Source organism: Carex rostrata, chromosome 24 (assembly GCF_964058835.1).
Source record: "Carex rostrata chromosome 24, lpCarRost1.2, whole genome shotgun sequence".
In the NCBI taxonomy this organism is placed as follows: Eukaryota; Viridiplantae; Streptophyta; class Magnoliopsida; order Poales; family Cyperaceae; genus Carex; species Carex rostrata.
In genome coordinates, this window is record NC_135941.1 from 8,520,793 (window position 1) to 8,533,408 (window position 12,616).

At 33.8% G+C, this 12,616-nt stretch overlaps 1 pseudogene across 1 annotated transcript; it reads right to left on the minus strand.

Annotated features, from left to right (window-relative positions):
- Window positions 1-3,414: 3,414 nt before the first annotated feature.
- LOC144575599 (small ribosomal subunit protein uS9 pseudogene) lies at window positions 3,415-4,796 on the minus strand (annotated as a pseudogene). Its single transcript, XR_013518473.1, has 2 exons — window positions 4,274-4,796; window positions 3,415-3,702 (listed from the first exon to the last, which is right to left on the minus strand). The product of XR_013518473.1 is annotated as a small ribosomal subunit protein uS9 pseudogene (transcript).
- Between the last annotated feature and the right edge of the window lie 7,820 nt (window positions 4,797-12,616).

Below are 12,616 nucleotides of genomic sequence, written 5' to 3' on the forward strand. Positions count from 1 at the left end.
ATTTTTAATTTTTAATTAAATTTTCATTTTTATTTTTATTTTTATATAGTTTAGTCTCCCTCATAAATGTTAAAATGTTAAATGTATGTTTGTAGTATAGTCATTGAAATCTCAACGTATATTTATACATACACATTATTATGTATTTTACATTTTACTTTTTTAAAATCTAAATTGTCTAGCTATGCTAAATTTTACACATTTATACATACATACATACACATTATCTAAATTTTACTTTTTGTGATATGCATTTGTACCCTGCTTGAAATGCAAAGAGGAGAGAGGAGAGAGGAGAGAGGAGCGAAATTATTAATTGTTGTCAATTTCTTCCATTATTGCGCCGACCAAGCCCCTCGTCCCTATTCCCTACGCAGACCGACCACCACGCACCACCTAAAAATAAAAATAAAATTATTCGTAAAAGAAAGAAAGAAAGAAAAAAAGAAAACACTACCATGCCGAGTGCCGACCATATATAACACGTGGCTAGTTACAACTTACAACTTACAATACCAAATCTAAATCTCAATCTACCCAGACCCATTTCTCAAATAATTAAATGCCACACGGACACGGCGCTCAAGCACGGAACCATTAAATGAAAGAAATAAGCTCAAACACACATTATAATTAGGAGGAATATATAGAGGGTCTCAATCTCATATACAACTTATATATTTTCTTCTTTTTTGGGATTTCATAAGTCTATGCTCAAAACACATTATATAAAAGGTTCGTTACTACTTATTAGCAAGGTCAGAACTGAGAAGTGAAGAAAGAAGAGTTGACCACAAAAGTCTATGCTTAGTGCAATAGTGCTTCTATTACCCAATTTTTTAAAAATACCATTTAAAAAAAAATAAACCGAAAAGCCACAAAATTGTCATAATTCTACATTTATCATGAACGCAACCTGACGTTGCGTCCAAATATGGTAGACACAACTTCAAGTTGCGTCTATAAAACCATATTAACCATAAGTTTTAATATATATTTTTTATTAATTTTCAAATAATTTGAATATTTTAGAATGAACATCAAACAAAATAAATAAAAATATTTTATAATTTAGATACACCAGAAGTACTACGAAATATTTTATGAGCAGGATTTTTTGCGGGTGTAAAAAAAATTAAACTATTTCTTGATTTGCTATTGAAAAAATAAAAATATTTTGAATCTTAGTTATTCATCCCGGTTCAAAAGTTATTTTAGGATAAATAAATAAAATATTGTTGTCCTTCTAATATATTCAAATTCTAAGATACTTCATCTATTTTAAAAAATGATTTGACCTCAAATGAAATATCAAATTATTATTTTTTTAAATAGATGTAATATCTTACAATTTGAATATACTAGAAGAACAACGGTAACTTCTTTATTTACTCATAACATCTTTTAAACCGAAATCAATAACTGAGATCCACACATTTTTATTTTTTTTCCAATAACACATCAAGAAATAATTTAATGTCTTTTACAACTACAAAAAAAATACTACTCGAAAATATTTTGAGTAATCCTAGTACATCTAACATATAAAATGTTTTATCTATTTTCTTTGATGTTCATTTTAATACATTGAAGTTATAAGTTTTTCCATTCATTTTTGAAAATTAATAAAAAAAAAACTATTTTTAATCAAATTCTTAACATAGCCAAGTTCCATATATTAATTTGGACGCAACTTCAAGTTGTGTTCGCCAATATTTGAATGCAACTTCAAGTAGTGTCTACCCAATTTGTGGACACTCAATCTGCGAACGTAACATGACGATGCGTTGCGTCTATGAAAAATGTGAAATTATGATATTTTCATGATTTTTCGATTTATCCTTTTTTTGGGGAATGATATTTTTAAAAATTCCAGCTTCTATTAGGAGCAGTGTTCTAAATAGCTAGCTATAGCTTTTTCGGACCATAAACGTTAAGCTATGAGATAAAAGTGTACTAATTCAGCTACGACAGTAATAGCTATAATAGCTTATCGCTATTACCGCTACGCGCTATTGCTACCGCCATACTACATTGCCTTTTTTTTTTTTGCGATTTACATGGACTTATGTGCTTTTGTTCCTATTTCTAATGCTACATGGTATGCTATGATAAATATGCTAAATCCAACTATGTGCTTCTATTCATATTTATGATTTAGTCTCTCATTTTAGAATTGCAATATATTCAAATATTAATCATTTCTTTTGTTTGTTATTTGTCTAGTATTCACTTGTAAAATTATTGTCGTTCGTTTCATTGAAAGTTGATTTAGATTATTATAATATATAAAATGTTCAAATAAGTATACTAACTTCATTTCACTTGTAAAATCAATTGCTCTTCATCTATTATAATCTGTAATACTATGAAATATGAACTATTAAATAATGTTACTTTGTAGATCTTTTTTTTTTTTCCTTCTAATTTGCATGATAGAAAAAAAATATAGACTTATATTAGTTGTCATTTAGTTATTATTTCAATTCTTCAATATTGATCATTTGATAATTAGTAAAAATATAGAATATAAATTTTGAAAAAAAAAAAAAACATTATGTACGGTAGCTTTCGATATAACTACGCTATTCGCAATAATTTTTTTTTTATTTGCCCGCTATGCCGCTATAATCGCTATCTAAAACCTTGATTAGGAGCGAAGGTTGGACTGCTAAAATAGAACACTTGTATTATGTATGAACAAAGGTTAATTTGGAAGAATTCAAACCAGATTCAATGTACACCAAATCTTCTTTGATTCGATGGGTCCAAACACCGTCCAATATGTATTAAGATGCGTGCACATATCTTACTGCAAATCGAACAGTGTTGGAGTTAATTGGATCTAATAGCAAGTTCAATGTCCATCGGAGTAGACCTACTCCGTTCTCAATTTAGAAACCTCTAAAATAGCATCTTTTTTTGTTTTTCTGATATGACGCCCAAATTCACTTGGGAAATATATTACGTTCAAATCAAATCAAACGAAACAATACGACTTTGTAACTGCCAATTACTTGATTCGGGCAGGGTTTTGGAAATCAAGCACCCTTTACTTTTGGTGGGCGGATTTGGAATTTATATCACCTGAGGTAACATAAATTTTGAATTTAATATCCCAAACGTCCAATCTGCTTTGGCACTAATATTAAAGGAGTCCATTCATTCCACCTCAGACCAGATTAGCCAAAATTCTGATCAAACAGTACTGATCTAAACTCAAATGTTCTGTTACCTCGATGATGCTGGCTCAGGAATTTGTGCTCCAGATCAGAACATTCGCCATGACAGTAGATCAAAATCCCAATGATGCAAGAAATTCCAAATTACCAATACCCAAGTGCTATGTAACCTAGATTTTACAATGCTAACATTCTTCAACTTATAATATGTAATATTAACCAGAGAAGACTAGGAACCAGTAAAAGAAATTAAACAGAACAAGAAAGGAAATCACCAGAACATAGAACAGAGTATCGCTAATATAAATCTTACCCAGAACAAGAACCCAACCACAAGTGCCAAAAAAAAGAACAGAATATGGAAACGAAAATTCAAAGCTTGTTCAAAATTTACTGCCACTCAACATTAACTCTAATTAAAACTAGTCTTTAACACAACATGAAACCAAAAAAACTAACACAACTCCGATTCTTCATCCAGCTCCAGCTGAAAATATTGTAAAGATAATAATATTTGAACCTGCCAAAAACAAAATAGACTTTAGAATGTTACATACAATGAACAAAACAGAGTTACCTGCTTCATTCGATTGTATCTAATTGATTGCTTAATCAAAAAGAAAGCCAATTCAGCTATTCAATCAAGTTAACAAATCCATTACCAGACAGTCCATCAGAAGTCAGGTATCAGAAACAGGCCAGTTCAGTTATACATTAAGCCAAAGTGAAAAAAGTACTAACTAAATCAACCAAAAGCATCAATGCTTCATGAAGATAAAGAAAAATGCATTATAATTTGAACACTAGTCCACATTATCACAAAAATAGAGCTGAATAAAACAGACACCTAACAAGCAGATATGCAACTAAAAATGAGGAATCATTCTGAAGAATTGAATAAAAAATACACCACTTGAGAAGAACATGCCCGGTTTTGAATTTGAAACAGTATGTCTAAATTGGCATAAACTGGCAAGCGGCATATGCTTTAGATAATAGACACATCTAGTGTAGGGCACAGGACAACATCCTAAAACATCAAATCTTTTGCTATCTAGTCTAGATCCAATCAATGAATGTCTTTTTTTTACCTCTTCTCTGTGTTAACGGTAGGACTTCTGGAACCTGGAGCGTGCACCGCGTCCACCGAACTTCTTGGGCTCGCAGCGCCTGGGATCGGCGACAAGCAAGGTGCGGTCATACCTGAGTAGGATGTCCTTGATCTCCTTCTTCTGCTGCTCGTCGACGTACTTCTGGAAGTAAGCGACAAGCGCCTTGGCAATGCTCTGGCGGATAGCATAGATTTGAGAGGTTTTCCCTCCGCCACGCACCCGGATCCTCATGTCCACCTCGGAGAAGCGGTTGCGGCCAAGGAGGAGGATGGGCTCGAAAGCCTTGTAGCGGAGGATCTCGGGTTTGACGAGCTCGATCGGAGAGCCGTTAACCTTGATGAGGCCACGACCCTTTTTGCAGTGCGTCACCGCAACAGCGGTCTTCTTGCGGCCAAAGCACTGCACGGAGGCGCCATCGGGGATTGTTCCGGCCGCCACGGGGGGTGCAGTCGTCTCCATGGCTTTCTTTCTTTCTAGGGTTTGCTATCACGACTCTATCTAGTCTAGGGTTTTAACAACGGAGGCAACGGGTTTTAATAAATAAATAAATAAATAAATTGGGTCGGTATTTGTCAACTCTAAGTGGGCCGATGTGTGGATCCTCGCCTCGCCTCGCCTCGCCATCGCCCAGTGGGCTGTGAACAGGCAGGCCCTTAATGGGCTGCTAAAACCACAAACTGCTTTTTAATTTGATTATCTCCCACTTCATGGAAAATTATACTTAACAAGTTCAATCCGTATACCTAGACGTATGCATATATTGAAACCCTAAAGCCTGTATATCAGTATATGTATTTCACAACCTAACCTATATGGCTAGATGGCTATATCCCTGAATCCTGATACAATCACACAATAAATAAACCCATTATGTATAAAAAGGCCCCATATAATATAATATAACCACATAATAATGCAAGTGCACGTCCACGTAGATTCATTCCACAGATCTAGCTAGCCTAGGTACATCTGATTCTGAAAGACCCCTCCCTAACTAACCCTCGGTAGCGATTTCCATTTATGTTCAAGCAATTGCCATTTGCCAGTAGCCCAGTTAACATAAGCAACCATCTCAATTCTCAAGCATAGTACATATACAACATTCATCACTAGGTAAAAGTACCAAATAGTTTTCTATTCCTCAATTGTCAACTAACTAGCCTCCATCAAAATTTACATAAAGAGAAATGACGAAAAAAATTACAAACATTACTTTTTTTCAGGGAACATTAGGTATCGATGCCAGTCTTTTTACACATAGGGCATATATTTTTCTGTCCCATCCATTTTTTAATACATTCTCTGTGAAAATTATGCCCACAATCCAAGGTCCCTACTTTATCGTCTTCCACATATTCTTCCTGTTAAACAAATAAGTAAATAGTAAATATTGACTTATCACAAATGATTCATTCCAACCATTATATTCTAAAATTTGACATGGTATACGCTCTGGGAACAAGTCATCTTTCTGGTCAAAGCATCAAATCTACTATAATGACGTGTGGTACTACCAGGAGCAGCCTGTACTGGTACTTGAATGGTACCAGACAAAAGTAACAACCTGTGATGTTTCAAGCATTATATTATCTGCTCCTACCATGATGACGCTCTAGCAGTACTAGCACTAAATTTCGCATAGCATGTATTAGTACAAGTTCATGCCTGATCACATCAGGTTAGTTGTATTTTCAGGTTTTGTAGAAGCATGCATAAAACATTTTCTAAATGTGGTGTTTGTTAGATTTTGGCATAATTCAACCATGTTTCAAATGTTTAATACCTGGCAGATACAACAAGGATCGGTTTCGTTTTCTAACAAAGCTGAGAAAGACCTCTTTTGAATGCGCTCATTTACTAGTTCTTCACTGACACCCGTGCTTACATTTCCTATCCTTTCTTCTAATTCCTCCAACTCCTGAAAAGAATCAATATAAATAATGGCATTATTTCAAATTGCACCCATGTTTTGTCGAACTTGGCAAAATCATAACATTTTCTTATTTCTGCAATGGTGCGATCATTTCTTGGATGAAATGAAAATAATATCAGAAAACATATAAAAAATGAATTAGTTCTGAAAACATGGCCAATGTGTCCCAATTTTTTTTTTCTTATTATAACTCTTGAGTAATCTATTGCAATAAGTTCATGCAAACATAGATTCAAAACAAGCGAAGTTCATGTAGACTCCATTCAAGCATTACAATTACTTTTGCATGATTTTAGCTCAGTCTGGGTTTGGGAATATAAAGAACAATAGAGGACAAATGATTGAGTGCCAGTTGCAAATATTAGAGACACCGGATTTTTTTTTTAGAATTGAGAATGAAGTATGAGATGCTAAAAAAGAAAAAGAAAAATATTAATATTTGAAGCAAGGGAAGAATCACCGCAGCCCTCAAACTTATGGTTTTCTTTTTCCCAACAATACACAAACTACCCTTCTGGTTTTTTAAGAAAAGACAACAGGAGGTTGAGGTTGTTGTAAATTTGGTTTCTAAGCGAAATGAGTAGTTGAATACCTCATGAGACATATGTTCTATATCAAGGCGCATGTCACGGTGCCTATCAATTACCCTCCCATCAAGCATTTCATCAAGCATTTCCCTTCTTCCGGGCCATAATGTCTTTTGCAAAAGGAAGTTTCACTTAATTAATTTTTAATATGATAATAATATAAAAATGGTTAGTTTCTTTAGTCTTACATTGAAACTTTGCACCGAGTTCCAATCATATTTTGCCATTTGCAAGAAAGTTCCAGACAATCAATTTTGATTTCAAATGGCATTATGGCTCGACTATAGTTATAAAACAATAATAACAATATAACAGTTGTATTTCTGCAAAAATTCCCTAAAATGCTGTTGTATTTGCAATAGCACCCCTATTTCTCATCTCTGCAACTTATCCTCATGTTTCTTGTTCTTATTTTGGGTTAGAGAAATTCGGTAGCTGAGGTAGATTTCACTAAATGGTAACTAATGTCAGTTTTGGTCATGTATTCTCTTGATGAAGACCATATTTTAATCACTTTTATGACCTGTAAATAAAAGATGGTCTTGATCAAGATCATATTCTCTTGAAAATGCAGTAAGTTTAATATACCATTATTTCTCTGTTCAAGCGTGCTTGTATTTCTAATGCTACTATACTAGAGGTGCCTCTAGGAAACCTAATTCTAATGGGAGGAAGATAACTAGGCCTCTCTTCTGATGGGAGGAAGAAAAAACATACACCACTGTTTCCTGTTTGCGAGGTAGAAGCAGTGTGATCCGGTACAGACACAGATAATGCTGATGAGGCGGGTACACTTGGTATGGTTGATACCGGTACCACCTGATGAGGCTGGTACACTTGGTATGATTGATACCGGTACACTTCGTATGGTTGACTTCTAGTTCTTCTAATTTGATAGGCATCTGATGAAGCAATAGCCCTTACAGGCTGTTGATGCGACGTCGTCCTTTGATTTGTAAGACCTGCTATCTCTGGTACCATTGCCCTAAATTGTGCAAGTTCATGATCGGATGATGGTAATGCTACTGACCATGACTGAGATGTAACCCTACCTGATATTGCTGGTGCTGTTTCTGGTATTATTTGCATAGGAGACAGGTTGGCACTTGGAATTGAAAGAGGATTGAAAGCTAGAGTGATCAGTTGACCAGGGTTAGGGTTAGGTCTTGCCAGTGGAATTGAAAGAGCATTAGAAGCAAGAGCACTGTAACTCATCTGTTGATGAAAGGTAGTGTTAATTCTTTCCAGTGAAATTAAAAGAGTATTAGAAGCTAGATCAGGATTACTCATCGGTTGACCAGGGTCTGCTCTCATTCTGGTAATTCTGACAAAACCTTCAATGTTCTGTTGCATAGGTTCTGATGCAGAGTTTCCTGTTCCATTATAAGTTGGACGATTCATGATTGTGCCATGTCTCCTCCTGCGGGAGGAGCGTGAAATGTCAGTTTCACCCCTGGAAATGCTTGCAACATTGGTAACATTGGTATAAGGACAGGGAGGTCTCGCCATATAGTTTTGGTTACTGGGCATACACAATTCTGGGTTCAGCTGATAATATGGTTGATACCGCGGCTCCATCAAATTGTTAAAGTTAGGGTGTAAATGCATGCCTTCAAATAAGCCGTGTTCTTGGTTTTGGTTTAAAAGAGAAGGGTTTGGGTTTGGGTTTGGGTTTGGGTTTTGGTTTTGGATGAGATTCCTATTTTGCAATGGAGGATCTCCTTGGGCAACAGCAAGGACATCATCTTGACCGACGTCATTTTGCAATGGAGGATCTCCTCGGGCATCAGCAAGGACATCATCTGGAAAATTTAGGCCAACTTGGAGATCTGAAGTGGAATTGCAAAATTCCAAGAACGATATGAGGTCGTTGTCTCTCCCTCTCCCTCCCCCTCCCCTTTGCATCTTCTTGTAAGGAAAGGTGAATCCTAAAATTTATTATACAAATGACTACATGATAATCTGTTCTAGTTCTAGTTCTAACTAATAAATTGTTAGTCTCAGACGTAATACATGCATTATCAGTTTAATGAGTGATTTTCCAGAATTAAAGATAACTGAGAAGATAACAAATCATTTTGGTTTTCCAGAATTGAAAATCACAAAATGACATGTTTCAGTATTCATTCAGACATTTCAACAAACATGTTTCAGATGTAATGTAGGTAGGTCGATTGAATCCTAACTAACCTTTTCAAAATCGGACATTACTTGACCACAATTAGTAAATGGAAACAATTATATTTCTACATTTTCGTAAAAAAGAAACAATCTTAAATATGGAGATAGGGATGTTTCTACCTTGGTCAAAGGAATGAACGAATTAATTAATATAATGACAAACTTGAACAAATGAAATGAAATATTGAGTGAAGCGGAAGAAACAAGTAAAAAAGGTTGGATGGTGGACAGCAGAATCGTGATTAGAATTTAGAGAAGATTGATTAAAAAGAAGTGAGCTAGCTGTGACCTGACTGAGAGAAAATCGTCAATCTTGAAAAGAAACTTGAGGCAGAGAAGGGAGAGAGAGCAGAGCAGAATAAATAGGATGAACTTGTTGTTATGTTATGTTATGTTATGTTATGTGGCACTGCACTGCACTGCACACAAGGGAAGGGAAGGGAAGGGAAGGGAAGGGAAGGGACAAGTGGGACCGAGTTGAGTTGAGAACCTTTCTTGAATATTTCAAGATTCAGTATGTATTGTATGGCAAATTGGCAATTACGGATAGTAGTAGTGTAATAATTAATGAAGTAACACCTTCCTCACTAACCAATTCTTTACTTTAATATTATGAAGAGGCTTCCCCAATCCCCAATGAATCAATCCTTTTTATATGACCCCCATGGTCTATAGACCGAGTTTTTTAAAAGCACCCAAATTTATAAATATTTTATTATAAATAATCACAGTTTTGTCAAAATTTTATTTTTGCCCAAATCGTACAGAATATTTACGGTTTGAATTTTTTTTATTTTATTTCAAGCCGTAAGGAATATTTACAATTTTTATTTCAAAACTGTGATTATTTCAAAATTTCTTTTTTTATTTTATTTCAAGCCGTAAAATTTTGACAAAACTGTGATTATTTATAATAAAATATTTATAAATTTGGGTATTTTTAAAAAACTCGGGTCTATAGACGTACCTATTCTATTCCATCAAGTGAAGTGGATAGGATTAACAATTTTTTTCCTTTATTTAATGACTATGGATATGAGTGTTGTGTGAGTGAATTTTTTTTTTTATTAATTTATCCAATAATTAAGAATATGAATAATGCATATTTCGTATATTAAATTATGAGTAGGATTATAATGCATTATTGGTTTTCTTCACCAACCAAAATATTTTAAATTGATTTATATAATTCTTTATCAAATAATTTACTATAAAATTATTTGTTCAACATTTTATATTGCTTTCTAATAATGAAATTGATTTGCGTAGCATTTTATATAATTAGTGATGTCCTTAATTATTAAAAATGATATAATGAAAAAGCATGTGCATTCTATTATATGCAGAAGTTAATAGTATTTTTTTTTTTTTGTGAAGAATGTTAAACGTATTGGTTTTATCTGCATGTCTTGTTTTTAGTCAAAGAACTAAAAAGGTCTTTGTGTTTTGAATTTTCTTGCTTCGATATGAAAACAATTTAGGCCTAAACCATGGAGTAAGGGTTTTAGTCTTCGGTTAGTTCACCAAACATGAATTAACTAAACTAGACTAACGAGATTTAAACTAATGTTAAGCCTCCAAAATTAAACCAGTTAGAATAAGATTTTGTCCATCAATAGACCTAAATATATATTTAGTTATCATCCGATAGTACAATTTTTTTTTGTGCAACTCTTTCCCTCTTATCCATCCGATAATACTACGCAAGACCTTATTTCATTTTGTATTTAGATATATATATATAGAAAGAGTAAGGCTACCATACATTGCAATGTATAAGTATTTTTGTATATTGGACTATAAATAATCAAATTCAAAGTCTAAATAACCAATCCAAACCATTCATCTTATTCTTCATATTAATATGTGTTTGGAGACCAAATTTTACATTTTTTGAAATTTTTTTACTATTTTTTTAGATTTAGACAATTTGGAGCGATTTTCAATAAATCTAAATAATTATAAAAAATTTCCAAGAAATATGAAAACCATTATGATATGAAAACCATTGAATTTTCATACAATAGTCCAAAATTCAATGGTTTTCCTATAATCTCCAGACAAGATGCTTATAATTTTGCACAAGTTTTTTTTTTTTTTTTTTTTGAAGGTTAAAGGTCAAGCCTTAACATTTGTATTAAAAAAGTTCAAAAAAATATTTACATCTCCTCAATTCCTACTGTCCTATTAGCCTTAATTTACATTGAATCAACTATCAATTAGAGCAGCTAGCAAGATACAAAAATCTGATGAGAAGTTGCCTGTCCTAATCTCAAATTTTGCAAAAGTTGAAGCCACAACATAGGTAAAGTACTAAATATTTTTCTATTCCTGAATTGCGAAGTAAATAAGCGTTGTCAAAATTTAGATAAAAGAGAATAGAGGAGAAAAAAGAGGGAAAAAAAATACAAACAAACATTCTTCTAATATATATTATTTTCTTCTAAAAAAAGGAGAAAAGTACAGATGCCAGGCTTTCTACAAACAGGACATATATTTTTATGCCTTAGCCATTTTTTAATACATTCTCTGTGAAAATTATGCCCACAATCCAAGGTCCCTACTTTATCGTCTTCCACATATTCTTCCTGTTAAACAATTTAGTAAATAGTAATTATTGGCTTATCAGAAATGGTTTATTCTAACCATTATATTCTAACAATTTGACATGGTACACACTCTGGGCACAAGTCATCTTTCTGGTAAAAGCATCACACTTATGATAATGACATATGGTAGTACCAGGAGCAGCCTATACTGGTATTTGGCTAGTACCAGACAAAAGCAGCAACCTGTGATGTTTCAAGCATTATATTCTAGCAGTACTAGCACTAAGTTTGGCATGGCATGTACTGGCACAAGTTCATGCCCGATCATTTTCAGATGCATAAAAGCATTTTCTAAATATGGAACTGTGTGTCAGATTTTGGCATAATTTAACCATATTTCAAATGTTAATATACCTGGCAGATACAACAGGGTTCTGCTTCGTTTTCTAACAAAGCTGAGAAAGGCCTCTGTCTCACGCCCTCATTTACTATTTCTTCACTGACACATGTGATTACACTTCCCATCGTTTCTGCTAATGCCTCTAACTCCCAAAAAGAATTAAAATAACTAATGGCCAAGTTAATTATACTAAAAATTGCACCTCATACAGGAGCGAAGTTAGACATTCAAGTTATGGAGGTCAATTATATAATTTTTCTTTTTGCTGCGAATGAGAGTCAATTTTGCACTGCACATATTATTTTACTCTAAACTATATAGAAACTAAGGCACAACTACAAAAGTTTTCAAAAAAAAAAAATGGTGGTCAATTGACCCCATTCCTTTAGAAACAAGTATCCTCTCCAGTACCGTAAAGTGGGGCCCTCTACATTACGGCCCAGATTTACTCCCAGCCGGGCAAAACTCAATCCGGTGCCTATTTAGAATGTAGGGGTACCCTTTAAGATTCGTGTTAGGTTAAAAGAACGGTCAAGATCCACTAATTGTAATGAATAGTTGATTTACGGTATCGGGGGTGATCTGAACTCTTCCTTTAGAGTATCTCTGCCATTGTCTGCCTATACAAAAAAAAAAAAAGTTAGGGTTTAAATGCATGCCTTCAAAAGAAAA